The following is a 15,686-nucleotide window of genomic DNA, read 5'->3' as shown; positions in this document are numbered from 1 at the left end:
CTCTTCTTTCATTTGTGTGTGCTCCTGTAAAGCATGCATTGTCAATTTTATTTACACTTTTGATGCACATAGAGTGCTATGTTACACAACTCCTTTAGATTTTCTGTTTATTCAGCACTATTTTCTTAGAATTTGCCAGTTTGCATTATCCTTTGGTAGCCAATTATGCAACAACTAGATTGCTTGCAACTCCCCACTATCATAAAGTTAAGAGAAATATTCTCATACATGGTTCTTTATTAATCTGAGTGAGAATAATTTTTGTGTCTACACCTATGAATGCAATTGTCCAGTTATGAAGAATAAACATGATTAGTTTAACTAAGAATTCCAGTAGAATATATGAAGGCTCCTACATTTTAGATTCCTGCTAATAGTTTTCATTATCCAGCTGTGTGATTTTGTCAATATGATGTGTATAAATTGACATCTCATTATTGTCTTAATTAGCATTTTTCTGAATATTGATGAATCTTCATGTGTTTGTTAGGTTTATGAGTTTCTAATTTTTTGTACTATTCATTCATATTCTCTGCCTGTGTTTCCATTGCTCTTCCTGTTTCTTAACTTGCAAAAATTCCACTTGTATATCTAGATATTAGTCTCTTATTAGGTTTTGACGTTAAAAATGCCTTTTCTCAGTCTGCGGCTTCTCTGTTAACTTTTTCCATTGTACTTTCCATTTGAACAAAGGTTTTGATTTTATTGTAACAAAATTCATCAAATTTTTGTTTATGGCTGCTCTTTGGGGTATTTTTGAAATCCTGCCTCACTCTAGGCCCTAAAACTATTCTCACACATTTTTTTAAAATCAGTTCTTTTATTATTATTATTATACTTTCAGTTCTAGGGTACATGTGCACAACGTGCAGGTTTGTTACATACGTACACATGTGCCATGTTGGTGTGCTGCCCCCATTAACTCGTCATTTACATTAGGTGTATCTTCTAATGCTATCCTTCCCCCCTTCCCCCTCCCCACAATAGGCCCTGGTGTGTGATGTTCCCCACCCTGTGTCCAAGTGTTCTCATTGTTCAATTCCCACCTATGAGTGAGAACATGCAGTGTTTGGTTTTCTGTCCTTGTGATAGTTTGCTCAGGGTGATGGTTTCCAGCTTCATCCATGTCCCTACAAAGGACGTGAACTCATCCTTTTTATGGCTGCATAGTATTCCATGGTATATATGTGCCACATTTTCTTAATCCAGTCTGTCATTGAGGGACATTTGGATTGGTTCCAAGCCTTTGCTATCATGAATAGTGCCACAATAAACATACGTGTGCATGTGTCTTTATAGCAGCATGATTTATAATCCTTTGGGTATATACCCAATAATGGGATGGCTGAGTCAAATGGTATTTCTAGTTCTAGATCCTTGAGGAACCGCCACACTGTCTTCAATGATGATTGAACTACTTTACATTCCCACCAACCATGTAAAAGCATTCCTATTTCTCCACGTCCTCTCCAGCACCTGTTGTTCCCTGACTTTTTAATGATCGCCATTCTAACTGGTGTGAGATGGTATCTCATTGTGGTTTTGATTTGCATTTCTCTGATGGCCAGTGATGAGCATTTTTTCATGTGTCTGTTGGCTGCATAAATATCTTCTTTTGAGAAGTGTCTGTTCATATCCTTCACCCACTTTTTGATGGGGTTGTTTGATTTTTTCTTGTAAATTTGTTTATTTGTAGATTCTGGATATTAGCCCTTTGTTGGATGGGTAGATTGTAAAAATTTTCTCCCATTCTGTAGATTGCCTGTTCACTCTGATGATAGTTTATTTTGCTGTGCAGAAGCTCTTTAGTTTAATTAGATCGCATTTGTCAATTTTGGCTTTTGTTGCCATTGCTTTTGGTGTTTTAGACATGAAGTCATTGCCCGTGCCTATGTCCTGAATGGTATTGCCTAGGTTTTCTTCTAGGGTTTTTGTGGTTTTAGGTCTAACATTTAAGTCTTCAATCCATCTTGAATTAATTTTTGTATAAGGTGTAAGGAAGGGATCCAGTTTCAGCTTTCTACTTATGGCTAGCCAGTTTTCCTAGCACCATTTATTAAATAGGGAATCCTTTCCCCATTGCTTGTTTTTGTCAGGTTTGTCAAATATCAGATGGTTGTAGATTGTGGTATTATTTCTGAGGGCTCTGTTCTGTTCCATTGGTCTATATCTCTGTTTTGGTACCAGTACCATGCTGTTTTGTTTACTGCAGCCTTGTAGTATAGTTTGAAGTCAGGTAGCGTGATGCCTCCAGCTTTGTTCTTTTGACTTAGGATTGTCTTGGCAATGCGGGCTCTTTTTTGGTTCCATATGAACTTTAAAGTGTTTTTTTCCAAGCTACCAAAGTCATTGGTAGCTTGATGGGGATGGCATTGAATCTATAAATTACCTTGGACAGTATGGTCACTTTCATGATACTGATTCTTCCTATCCATGATTATGGAATGTTCTTCCATTTGTTTGTGTCCTATTTTATTTTGTCGAGTAGTGGTTTGCAGTTCTCCTTGAAGAGGTCCTCCACATCCCTTGTAAGTTGGATTCCTAGATATTTTACTGTCTTTGAAGCAATTGTGAATGGGAGTTCACTCACGATTTGGCTCTCTGTTTGTCTGTTATTGGTGTATAGGAATGCTTGTGATTTTTGCACATTGATTTTGTATCCTGAGACTTTGCTGAAGTTGCTTATCAGCTTAAGGAGATTTGGGGCTGAGACAATGGGGTTTTCTAAATATACAATCATGTCATCTGCAAACAGGGACAATTTGACTTCCTCTTTTCCTAATTGAATACTCTTTATTTCTTTCTCCTGCCTGATTGCCCTGGCCAGAATTTCCAACACTATGTTGAATAGGAGTGGTGAGAGAAGGCATCCTGCCTTGTGCCAGTTTTCAAAAGGAATGCTTCCAGTTTTTGCCCATTCAGTATGATATTGGCTGTGAGTTTGTCATAAATAGTTCTTATTATTTTGAGATACGTCCCATCAATACCTAGTTTATTGAGTGTTTTTAGCATGAAGGCTGTTGAACTTTGTTGAAGGCCTTTTCTGCATCTATTGAGATAATCATGTACACCGCCCCAAGACTAAACCAGGAAGAAGCTGAATCCCTGAATAGATCAATAACAGGCTCTGAAATTGAGGTAATAGTTATTAGCCTACCAACCAAAAAAAGTCCAGGACCAGACGGATTCACAGCCAAATTCTACCAGAGGTACAAAGAGCAGCTGGTACCATTCCTTCTGAAACTATTCCAATTAATAGAGAAAGAGGGAATCCTCCCTAACTCATTTTGTGAGGCCAGCATCATCCTGATACCAAAGCCTGGCAGAGACACAACAAAAAAAGAGAATTTTAGATCAATATCCCTGATGAACATTGATGCAAAAATCCTCAATAAAATACTGGCAAACTGAATCCAGCAGCACATCAAAAAGCTTATCCACCATGATCAAGTTGGCTTCATCCCTGGGATGCAAGGCTGGTTCAACATATGCAAATCAATAAACGTAATCCATCATATAAACAGAACCAAAGACAAAAACCACATGATTATCTCATGTTTTACCTTTAACACTTAGAACTTTAATCCATCTAGACTCCACTTTTGCATATGGTATTAAAAGGAATCTAGTTTTATTTTGTTTCATATATCCAAAATAGTTTTTCTAGCACTCTAGCAATCAAATATTAAGTTTGTTAAGTTCCCCTATCGATTCCATTGGTCTATCTTTTCTAGTACCATCTCATATAAATTTTAAATGACTTCTGTTTTTAGGGCATACCATTATTCACTGTTCTTTTTTGTTTTTGGGTTGTCTAAATTTTGAATAAGCTTATTAATTTTCTAAAACAAAAACTTCTGCTGAAACTTTGGCATTCCGTTGACTTTAAAGATTAAATTAGGAAGAACTATCTCTCCATTTTTTCAGTTCTTCTTTTATATTTTTAAGTTCTGTGTGAAACTTTTCTCTGAAGGGATCTAGAATTTTTTGTTAATTCTTAGTTTATAGGTTCTTTCAGCCATTATATATAATACTGAATTTGATTTTATTTTCTAGTTCATTGATGATGGAGAAAATTAATGAATGAATTTCATTTGTTGGTAATGTAAACAGCAGCCTTCTGAATGTCTTATTGGCTTTGATAGTTTATCTTTTGAAGTTGTTGAATTTTCTAAATTGACCTGCACTGGCCAATATGGTAGCCACTAGGCATATTCTGGAAGACTGGGTTAAATTATATATATGTGTGTGTGTGTGTGTGTGTGTGTGTGTGTGTATTTTTTTTTTTTTTTTTTTTTGAGACAGAATCTCTCACTCTGTCCCCAGGCTGGAGTGCAGTGGTATGATCTCGGTTCACTGCAACCTCCATCTCCTGGGTTCAAGTAATTCTCCTGCCTCAGCCTCCCAGTAGCTGATACTACAGGCATGCGCCACCATGCCCAGCTAATTTTCGTATTTTTAGTAGAGATGGGGTTTCCACATCCTCTGTTAGTTTTGTTTTTCTCCACATCCTCTGTCCAAGTCTAACAATCTCTGCCTTTTGCTTGAAATGTTTATTCCATTGACAGTTAAAGTTATTATTGATATGGTTACATTTTATAGTTTTGTATTTGTCTCATTTCTTTTTTGCTCCTCTTATTTGTCCTTTGCCATCTTTTGAGTTGTTTAGGTAATTTTTAGTATTCCATTTTAGTTTTTTTATTTGCTTCTTAACTATATCTCTTCAAATTTTTTAACTGGTTGCTCTAGAGACTATATTATGCCTCTAAAATTTATTCCAACCTACTTAGAGATAATATATTATTATTTAAGGTAAAATACAAAAACTGTACAATGGTTTTAATTTTCATTTTTATCCTATAGCAGACAGAAGTCCTTAAGATTACTGTTCACTAGTGTGCATGAGCACACCAATCCCCTCTCCTTGGATGAGGGTAGAACTTGTGAATATGATGGAATATCGCTCATGATTAGATTATTAATCAGCTGACTTTGGATTCCTCAAAAAAGAGGTATTTAGCAGGCCTAACATAATCAGATGTACCTTTATAAGGCCTTATAAAGAGAGACTAAAAACATGACAGGGCCTGTGGAGGTGGCCACATGGCAAGACTATATGGATGGCCTCTAGAAACTAGGAATTGCCCCTGGTCAACTGCTAGCATGAGAATAGGGGCTTCAGTCCTACAACTGCAAGGACTTGAATTCTTCCAACAACCACATAAGCTTGAAAGAAGACTCTGCTGTTTATAAAGAAACACAATCCAGCTGATACCTTGATTTCAACTTTTTGAAATCTTGAACAGAGACCCCAGTTCAGACTTAGGAGCTATAGAACTGTCTGGATGTTGTTTTAAGCTACTAAGTTGGGATAATCTGTTATGCAGCCTCTTATTCTTAGAACTGTTGTCATCATACATATTACATCTACAAACATTACAAATCCATTTAATACATTGTTATCGTTTTTGCTTTAAAGAGGCATATGTATTTTAAATAGATTAACAAAAGAAAAATAGTCCTTTATATATACCAACAAAATATTTATCATTTCCAGAGCTGTTTCTGTGTGTGTGTGTGTGTAAAATTTCCCTTCAGACTTAAGAACGTCCACTGATATTCCTTATATTGCCTAATAATGACAAACAAAAAAAATTTCTAGGTAAAAAGTCAGAGTGATTCCCACCTTGTTTGGGAAGTCAAACTTACTTCCCTTTAAGGATCACAGTTTTCTTCTACTGTTGCCTTTTTCCCAACATCCGAAAGTGATTATTGCATATTTTTATACAGTTTTGTCATTGTATAAAAAGGGAGGCATAGTCTGGTACAGTGACTCTGTCATTAATAGAAACAGAAATCTCCTGATGTTTAAAGATGAGGTAAAACCGATGATTCAGCTATATGAAGAAAAGGCTGGTCCCACAGCCTGTTGTAGGGCTACAGCTAATGAGAGAAATGCAACTATAAATAAACTAATTGGTAGCGTTACAGGTTTCAGGATTGATCTGACCCTGGAGCGCCATGGTATTCCTCTATCTTTCCAATCAATCCTCCATGAGATCAGTTTTAATAGAAGTTTGATTCTCCTCCTTGTTATATGATGGCTGTCAACATCTCCTGGCTACACATTTGTTCACTTAAGTCCAAAAGGGGAGCATTTCTGTCTCAAACAAATGCCCTTAGCTTCCCTATGACTGAACCAACCTGGATATCATAATGTTCACTCCTGAGCCGACTGCTTAACTAAGGAAGAGGGAAAGCTTGGTTATCGTACTTTCTGAACCAATCGTGTGACTAGGGAAAAGTAACTTTCGTTGGCTCTTTCCTGGAACTGAGCCTGACATTGGTAACATTCTAATCACGTAACTTCAACATCATGGAGGAAGGGTACAACAAATGTTGGTATGACAACTGTAATGCCCATTCTCATTACACTAAAAAATTTGGAAACATTCTACTTTTTGTTTATAGGACATATGCTAAAATGTTTCCTATATTGCAGATTGCTTTCTAATTCTTAGATGCATTTATCAAAGGAAAATTCTCAATATTTTGAATGAAAAAAATAGCATTTACAATATTTTATAACAAAAGATTGAGTGGAAATCTTTATACCAAAATGTAATAGAGGTTATTTCTGAGTCATAAAATTGTGATGAGTTTTTCAGGAATTTTTTTTCTTTCTTTTTCTGCATTAGGCAGATATTTCTCATGTAATTGAAGAGAATAAATAAATCCATTAAGACAATGTTTGTGGAGTTGCAAGAAAAAAACAGTATTTCAGCACTAGAAGAAGCAATGAATGCTAGAAGCGGAGCATAGATTTTGGGCTCAGTTAACCTGGGTTCATGGCCTGGCTTCACCACATACTTCCTCTACAAAATGGGACTACTAGCATGGTACTATCAAGTAAATGATAAAATCAGGCACTTTGAAAAGTCTGTTCACAAATGATACAAATTTAATCTTTACATTAGTGTGAGGTAACAATCCTTTTTTACCTTTCAGATGAGGAAATTCAGGCCCTCAAAGATTAAGTAAATAGCAAAAATAACACAGCCTGTAAGAGAACAAGCTGATTTGGACTAGCGTCTGTCTAACAGCAAAGCCTTTCCTCTTCACCTGGCACAAGTGAATCAGAAACTGTGGTGCATATCAGAATCACCAGGAGGGCTTGTTAAAACAGTCTTTTGGGCCTTACCTCCAGAATAACATATTCAGTAGGTCTTGGTGTAGCTTGAGAATTGCATTTCTAACAAGTTCTCTAGTAATTCTGATGCTGCTGGCCTGAGGCCCATACACTGAGATCCACTGGTCTATACTGCATTTTCAGAGTTATTGTGCATACATAATGATGGAACAATTTCAACATCATTCTTCATAAATGGAAGTGTTACCTGGTCTTTACTTGGATGTCTGTTTCCTAATCCCTTGTTTTTGTGATTTTTGTCTTCTGATAAAGTTCCCAGTTACACAAAGAGGCTGGAGAAATCCTCTCTTGAGTCATTATTTCTAGTACTTTCTCCAGTCCAGTCCCCTAAGTGGTTTTCTAGTGGTCTAGAAGAGTTAATGCCCTTTCTACTTTGTAATTTAATTCTAGGGAGTAAATAAGCCACAAGATAAAATTTGTTATCTATCAATCCATTTATCAAGGTTTTGAAAGCATTAATTTATTATAAAATCATGTCACATGAATAAAAAAGCTCTCTGTAAGCTCTTGGTTCCATTTTAAACTTGATTTTTCTCCCAGTGTCTACCTTTTGCTATAGCTATATGGGTGAGTTGATAATAATTTTGCCCTATGGGGCTCTATTACCCTAAGGAGAGCTTTTCTCTTTCATTATTATATTGAGTGTTTCTACCATTCCCAGGCAGCTGCACCAGAGATTCTGCATGCAGTTTACTGAGTAGTTAAATGTGTTATTACTTTCTGCATGTTCTATTTCTGTGATCAGTTGTGACGTAGTCAGCTTACGGGGACTAACGTGAACACCCTCTAGTTAGTTGGCAACTGTATACGTCTGACTAGAAGACAAGATTTTTTTTTCTTAAAATCATTCCTCAAAATTAGAAGGAAACCTTTTAAATGTCTTGTATTATGGTGAACTCCCAATTGCTTTACAATGAATGAGATTGTAGTTAAAGCACATATCCTCATATTATGCTGATACTTGGTATTAGATTTGACTTGTATTTGGATATATATGGTACCTCTAGCATTTTTATTCCCAGAATGTTTTAGATCTAAGAATCTGAAATAAATTAGCTTAATTCAGATTATTTGATTACAGGAAAAAGAAACCCACTCCAACCAAACTTGCTTAATCAATAAGGGGGATTGTTTTAAGAACTCAGATGGCTTCACAAATTTCAAGAGTGGGAAAAGCTGAGTCTCTGGAAGGGACCAGAATAAGGAACTGAATACTCATGTACTCAAACCATGAACTCAGGTTAGCTGAGCCCAAAATCCTTGCTCCACTTTTAACATGAGATGCTTCTTCTAGTGCTGATATCCTGTTTTTTCTTGCAACTCCACAAACATCTCAACAAGGACCCAGTCAGCATCCTCTTTTCTCTTCTCTTCTACTTGAAATTTTTCTTCGAACATCAACTTTCTCAACTTCTCTGTGCATATGGAGGTAGGAAGACTCCCCACCCCACCCCATGTGCACACAGCTAGCCCCTGAGAATACATTCTCCATCCAAGAGGCTAGTCTAGATGTTCAGTTCCCTCTCCATCTTATTCCAAATGTTAACAGAAAGATTCAAATTCATCCACCTTAGGTCATGTATCTAAAGGTACATAATACAGATATGGTAAAGTTGGTCATTATGAGTTGAGAGAAAGATACAAAATACCTACTTTTTAAACAAATGATTTTTAAAAATAGAGTTATTTGTTTTAGTAATCCCATATTTGGTGTCAAGTAAACCCTTACAGACATAATATGGTAAAATAAAGTAATAATATTTATTTATTCATTTAGTCTGCCTGCCATTTCTTCCTTTGTTCCCTATAGCAGCACTCCACTTTCTCATTAGGTTATGAATTTCCCCATTCCCTGAAGTCCTGGTGGTGATGCTGTGTGCATCTTATGACTTTTCTCTCTGCCACAGTAACCACGCAGGCTAGGTAGACGCAATCCAGATGTCAATCAACAGAGGAATGGATAAACAAAATGTAGAATATGTGTATCATGGAATATTACTTGATTATAAAAAATGAATGAAGTTCTGATACATGCTACAAACATAGATGAACTTTAGGAACAATAGGCTAAGTGAAATAAACCAGACACAAAAGACAAACATATGATGCCACTTTTATAGGGTACTTGGAATAGGTAAAGTCATAGTAGAACAGGAGTTACAAGGAGGTGGGGAAGCGGGCAATGGGGTGTTACCGTTTAATAGGTACAGACTTTCTGTTTAAGATGAGGAGATGGATGGCAGTGATGGTTGCACAACACTGTGGATGTATTTGATGCCACTGAATTGTGTACTTTAAAATGGTTAAAACGATACATTTTATTTTATGCATATTTAGCCACAATAAAAACAAACAAATAATACATAGAAAGAATGAGGCCATCTTATCTACTTTACATTGATAATACATGGAGTGGTACAGTCAAGTGAGCTGATCATATTTATCTGTGCATGTATGTACATTTTCATGGTGCTTTGCTTTGTTTTTTTTTTTTAAAGAACTATAAATAGATTTGTCTCCTTTTCCTCTAAGATCTCTAAGTTGCTCTCCAGATACCTGATTGCAACAAAGCAACATCTCCACTCTACTTTCAACCAAGCCCAGGATCAGTAATTTAAGAAAGTCATCAGAATACACTTTACTCTAAAAGTAATCTTGCTGAGGCAGTGACTAGAGAGAAACAGTTCTTCCCCGTAGAAATATAGAATGTTAGATCAAGTCCAGCATTTGCCAAACTTTAGTCTTTAGTAAGTCATACCCAAGATCTTTGCTACATACACTGCCTGTACTGTTTTACTTTAAATCAGCTCATTATTTTTACTGAAATATAGCTTCAAAAAGAAAATTTTATAGTATTATTGTAAATATAAAAACTGATGTCCATTGTCATAAATGCAAACTTTAAAAATAAATATAATAAAAAAGGCAAGATAACAAATTCTTATTATTGTCTATTAAAGGATTAAGGCTTGGTTTCTTAAATAATGAGTTGTTAAGCCATTCTAGCACTGAACAAAGATGTTCTCTTTGATTTAAGAAGAAGGTAGGGATTAGATTTGCAACGGGAACATATTTTCAAGTAGAGATTCAACTTTATCGAGTACTGTTTCCATGTAATGCTTTACATTGTCTTGTTTTTAACACCAGTGGTTTGCATCCTACTCTTCAGGTGACATAGATCTTATTCAGTCTTCTTATTTTAATGATGGGGGGACAAATACCTGAGAAGGAAAGCACTTTCCCAAGTTATACTGCTAACAGTAACTAACCTGTATTAAATGTATACTGTGCCAGACACTACCATGCACTTTGCACATGCCACAGCTTTAAACCTGTACAACAGCTCTGCAGCATGGCATCACCATTCTAGAGACAAGGCTCAGACACATCAAATTTCTGGCCTGAGTTGACACACTTAGCAGTGAACAACCTGAGCCTCTAAAGTCAGCAACCAGCCTCTTCGTATTTGATCCTTAGAGCCTTCATCTTTTCTTACTTCTGGGTTTGACTAAAAGTGTATGCAGAATCCTGCTTTTCTTTCCAATCATGGAGCTTCTTATTTGGTTTCCTGTCCATGAAGAGTTGTGCCTTTTTATCCTCTGTTAGAAAAAATAACCATTGGGTTTCTATACAGACACATAGGTAATGAAATTTTAATCCGTGGTACAGAAGGCATTAATTTCTGATAAAGACAAGCATACATTAGCCTGATTCCACTGTATTTTTATTTTTATGTAGTTTATTTGTATCTGTTTTTTTAAAAATGGCATCTATTAATAAGTCTAGTCTAAGATTACACCACGAGTAAACGTTTTACAAGGGTAATCTTTCTAAAATAGCAATGAGTGGAAAAGCATGGGAGGCCACATAAATAAAAGTCATTTTTCTTCTGAGCACAGAAACTTTTGCTTTTCTTTCCACTCAGCAGCTTACTTCTGTACAGTAACAGACTGGGGAAATCATGTTGCAAAATTTGGCATCTACAGAGTTTATATTTTTCAGAATATTTAATAAAAGGCCACCAAATGTTAAAATAATTATCCATTTCCTGTATGTGTGCGTTTTTTCCATTGCTAAAATTTCTTAATTAAAAAATTAATTAAATGGGTTATTTTAATTAAGAGGCTACTGCAGACCTTGCAGCCACTGAAAACTGTAAAACTTCTGTTTCCTTCATGGTTGTCTTAATCACCATCTCAGGAAAAGTCCTTCTAGCGGGTCCATGAAAAGCCTTGTCTCCTTTGCTTGCATGAATAAGATGAGAAACACCAATCTGTTGATTCATTTGCAGGTATCGGTTCTTGTGTGCCTTATATAAGATAATCATCTCCTCACAATGAGTGTCATTTGATGTTTTATGATGCATAAACATGCACCATATACACTGACTTTAGATTCTAATTCTTATGTGAGATACAGCTCTGGATGCAAAGTCAAAATACTTTGGAGAAAGATGTGTGTGTGTGTGTGTGTGTGTGTGTGTGTGTGTGTGTGTTCATGAACTTTCCTTTATCTCCCTACCATATTATTGGGTCTTTTTCTTTAGCCTCAGTTTTCCCATTAGACACAAGACAAATTGTGTCCCAGTGGCCCTTTTTACTCTTTCCTGCAACTCTACTTGCATTACTAATGGAAGGTAACCCTTTCTCTCATGCTCGCATGGGCTTTTATGAGTTGCCTATGCAACATAGAACACAGGAAGCTTTTCCTTACAGATCTTTATTTTGTTCTTCAAAGCCTTTGGAAAGAAAATACACAGGAGCTGGGAGGTAGGCATGTAGAACTGGTAATAAAGATCGAGGCAACTAAGCCAACTACCCCAGTGTCCACCACAACAAATGCATAGGCTTTTCCAAATAATACTCAAAAAGTACAGGTCATAAAGGAAAAAAAAAACACATGTATGCCTACATCAAAATAAAGGTTTAATGCAAAAATTAGGAATATAATCAACAGTAAGAGAAATAATCAATTTTAAATCAGTTTCATTTTTCTGAGGTGAATTTGAAAATAAGAAGGGAAGAAAAGGACAGAATCGAGTATGATGCTGGTTCCTTGCTTGGGAGCCTAAGTGAATGGTGATGCTAATTGAAGGCTACAGCAGTGTATGATGAACTTAGACACAAATATACAAGTCCAACTGCCTATGGGACAACCAGATGGATGATCCCAGGAGGTAATTTATTCATTTATTTCTTCAAAAGACATTTTTTCATGTAGCTTCTCTGAGTCAGGCGTTGTGCTAAAGTGCTAAGGATACATAAATGAATTAAACAAAACTTATCTTTGAGGGGCTTACACTCTATTAGGGGAAAATAGGGATTCAGACATTTTATTAGTCCTTCAATTAACTAATATGTCAATGTGTCATACATTGCTCTAGACTTTGAGCACACAGCAGTGAAAAACTAGGCAAGTTTCCTGCTCTTGTTAACAATCTAATATAGAGAAATAGACAATAAGTAATTAAACTATACATAGTAGTCACAATAGTGACAGGGAGAGAATAATGTAAGAATTTGGAGGTGAGTTATTTTTCAGTTTGAGTCAGGAAAGTCAGCCCACAGAGGTGGCATTTAAGCTGAGACGTAAACAAGACAAAAATCAAACCTTTGGAGCAGAAGAAGGAAAAGCATTCCAAGTGAAGGGAAGAGCACACGCAAAACCTCAAATTCTGGAAGGATCTTTGTGTGTCTGAGAGAAAGAAAGGACAGTGTAGGGTTGCAATAGAGTACAAGAGCGGGAGACTGGCATGAGATTGGTTCAGCAGCCACATTCAATTTATGTGGCTGGTTTTCCTGATTAAACAGGTTAAATCATGCACCACCTTAAAACCCAAAGATAATATAAACTCAAAGAGTAGCACTCAGATTCTTAAAAGTGGAGTTAATATCAGCGTTTCTTAAATTGTCTGTGAAGGAAGAAAAATTTTTTTAATACTGCAGACCAATGCATTTGTGAAATACAGCAAATATGAAATTGTGGAAAACTAAAATAAGAAATAGAAAACATGAACTCATTTAAAAATCATGACACTCTACAGTCATTGTTTTATTACTATACAAGTTGTGAAATGCTCGGTCTCAATTTCTATGTGTGTCTTGTTGTGTGCTGGTAAACAGGTGGTGAACTAGCAGCAGGTCACAGACCGCACTTTGAGTAGCACTGGACTATGTAACTTGAAAGTTTTTATTACATTTTTAAAGCTCTCATTATTCAAAGACACAGCAGATATACTGCCTATTAATATCATTTGATAACTTTTGATAACTTGATTAGAAAAATTATATAATCTCCCTTATATCCTGATATGAATCAGAGTGTGGGTATGTATGTGTATGGGGGTGTGTATGTCATTTTATCTAGAATGTTATTAGGTTCTTGATTTCTTTAAAGTACAGTAATATATGAGCCCAATGTTCCCAATGTGCTTTTGGCATTATTTATAAAAAACAGTCTTTAATTACCAAGCTTAACACATTATCCTTGGTGGAGACTCAAATCTCTTTTCCAACTTTAAACTGAGCAAAAGCTTTCATCTGGCAAGGTACTGAAGCCCACTATGAAAATTTTGTGCATAGAATTATCACCAAGAGCTATTTGGCAGCTTCTCCATCTCAATGAAAAGGACTCTGGATTTTATCTTCACACAAATAACTCTTGCCACCATATAAATTATTTTCTCAATTATCTTTCAACCTTTTTGCAATAAGGTTTCCTGAATAAGAACTGGAAATATCTACATCACATTCCATGTCACATTTCTTGATCCAAATTATTTTAATTGGTTACTTAGCCCAAATCTATTTCAGGCACAACAATTTCCGGTCTATCTGGAAGAGAAGTGGGAAATTTTTACCTCATCTAACCCTATCATGGACCATAACCCCATATTAATCTGGGAGACGGCCAATGCTTTTCTCTGGAGTGGTGTTACTTCTCATTTAGCCTGCAAGATATTTTTGCATTGGAAGTGAAATATCGTAATTGTGAAAGAGATTTCCAACACACATTTTCCAGTAGATCCCAAGTGAAGTGTAAGCCATCAGAGTATCTTATGGCATCCAGTCCAATCAGAATATTCCCTCTTTAATTTTCAAAGCACAGATTTTATGCTCCTGGGAAGGAGCCAAGGGAAGTGCTGGTTCAGCACACACAATTCCAAACGAGCATCTCATTTTATTGTCTCTCCCTCTAATTTCAGAGAACAATGGGATCAGCTATGAGTCTATAGTGTGACTCAGATTGTTCAATTATTTTCAAATCAACAATACCCTTGAACCAGTTTCCCTTTCCACTTTCCTGGTAACATGCCATCCCACTTCTCTCTGATGCACTCAAAAACATCTTAATAGCTCCATGTGACCACCTGAACCAATAGATATCACTTCAGATTGAGCAGTCCTGGGAGACATTGATCGTTGTTGACTGTGGCATGTAGTTTTAGGGCAAAAGCTGATGTGAAACAAACCCATTGTTGGGCATTGCTGGAGAGACAGAGAGTTGTTCTTCCTTTGTAGTCTGAGCAATAGCCTCAAATGGGGCCATTTCTAATACACTACACGTGCCTTTGAATGAAAGCCTTGAAATGTCGTTATCTAAAAATCTAACGAAACATTTGGCTCTATCTGAAAGAGGCACATGGTAATTGCTTATCAAACTATCAACTTTTATTTTGCAAAATGACGGATATCTCTGTGAGTCTGTGAGGAGAAAGCACTACACTTTATTTCAAGGGCAATTTTTTTTAACCACAGGTAAACAGTGAGCATGGATATAGATCGAATCCACTCTATCACTAATCCATCACTAATTTTCTCAGGTAAAGCAGTCATATTGTTTACATGCAAAATACTCTCATTGTGGGGATAAATGACCTCCTTCGCTTGCAAAATCTGCTCTTTGTTTCCACAAAAAACACAGACTTATTCATGGTTTAAAAAAAATTCTCCTAAATGTGATTCCAAAACAAACTAGTATTAGTGATGAGTCTCAAGAGACTCCCTCAGGAAAAAAAAAAAAAAATAGTGAAAAAGAACCTTGGATTAACCCAGCTCAGCTGTGAATTTCTATGAGTCCATGATCCTTTCTCTCCAAAGGTAGCTTTTCGGGGAGAGGGGATCTGGAAAACAATAATAACAACACACCAAAGATATCTACTGTGTTTAACAGAAACTCAAAAGGAAGAAAGAAAATAACAGTCTGAGATAAAACAAAAGTCAGTGGCGGGGTGGGGGGTGAAGTTATAAATTGCAAAAGTAGAACTTTCTCACTCTTTGTCCCTTTTTCCTTCCCAGTAAGCCACAGAAAGCTTCACCTACATCAAGGAATGGTTTTCACACATTTGATGGGAATGGAGAAGCTAATTCTCCAACCTTCTAAGGAAATAAGAGCTGATAGGCAGCCAAACAAACTTCCTGGCCACAGCCAGGCAGGTAGACACACGCTTACACGGGCTGAAATCATTCCGCCCACC

Source organism: Theropithecus gelada, chromosome 2 (genome assembly GCF_003255815.1).
Source record: "Theropithecus gelada isolate Dixy chromosome 2, Tgel_1.0, whole genome shotgun sequence".
NCBI classification, from domain to species: domain Eukaryota; kingdom Metazoa; phylum Chordata; class Mammalia; order Primates; family Cercopithecidae; genus Theropithecus; species Theropithecus gelada.
This window is presented reverse-complemented; position numbering follows the sequence as displayed.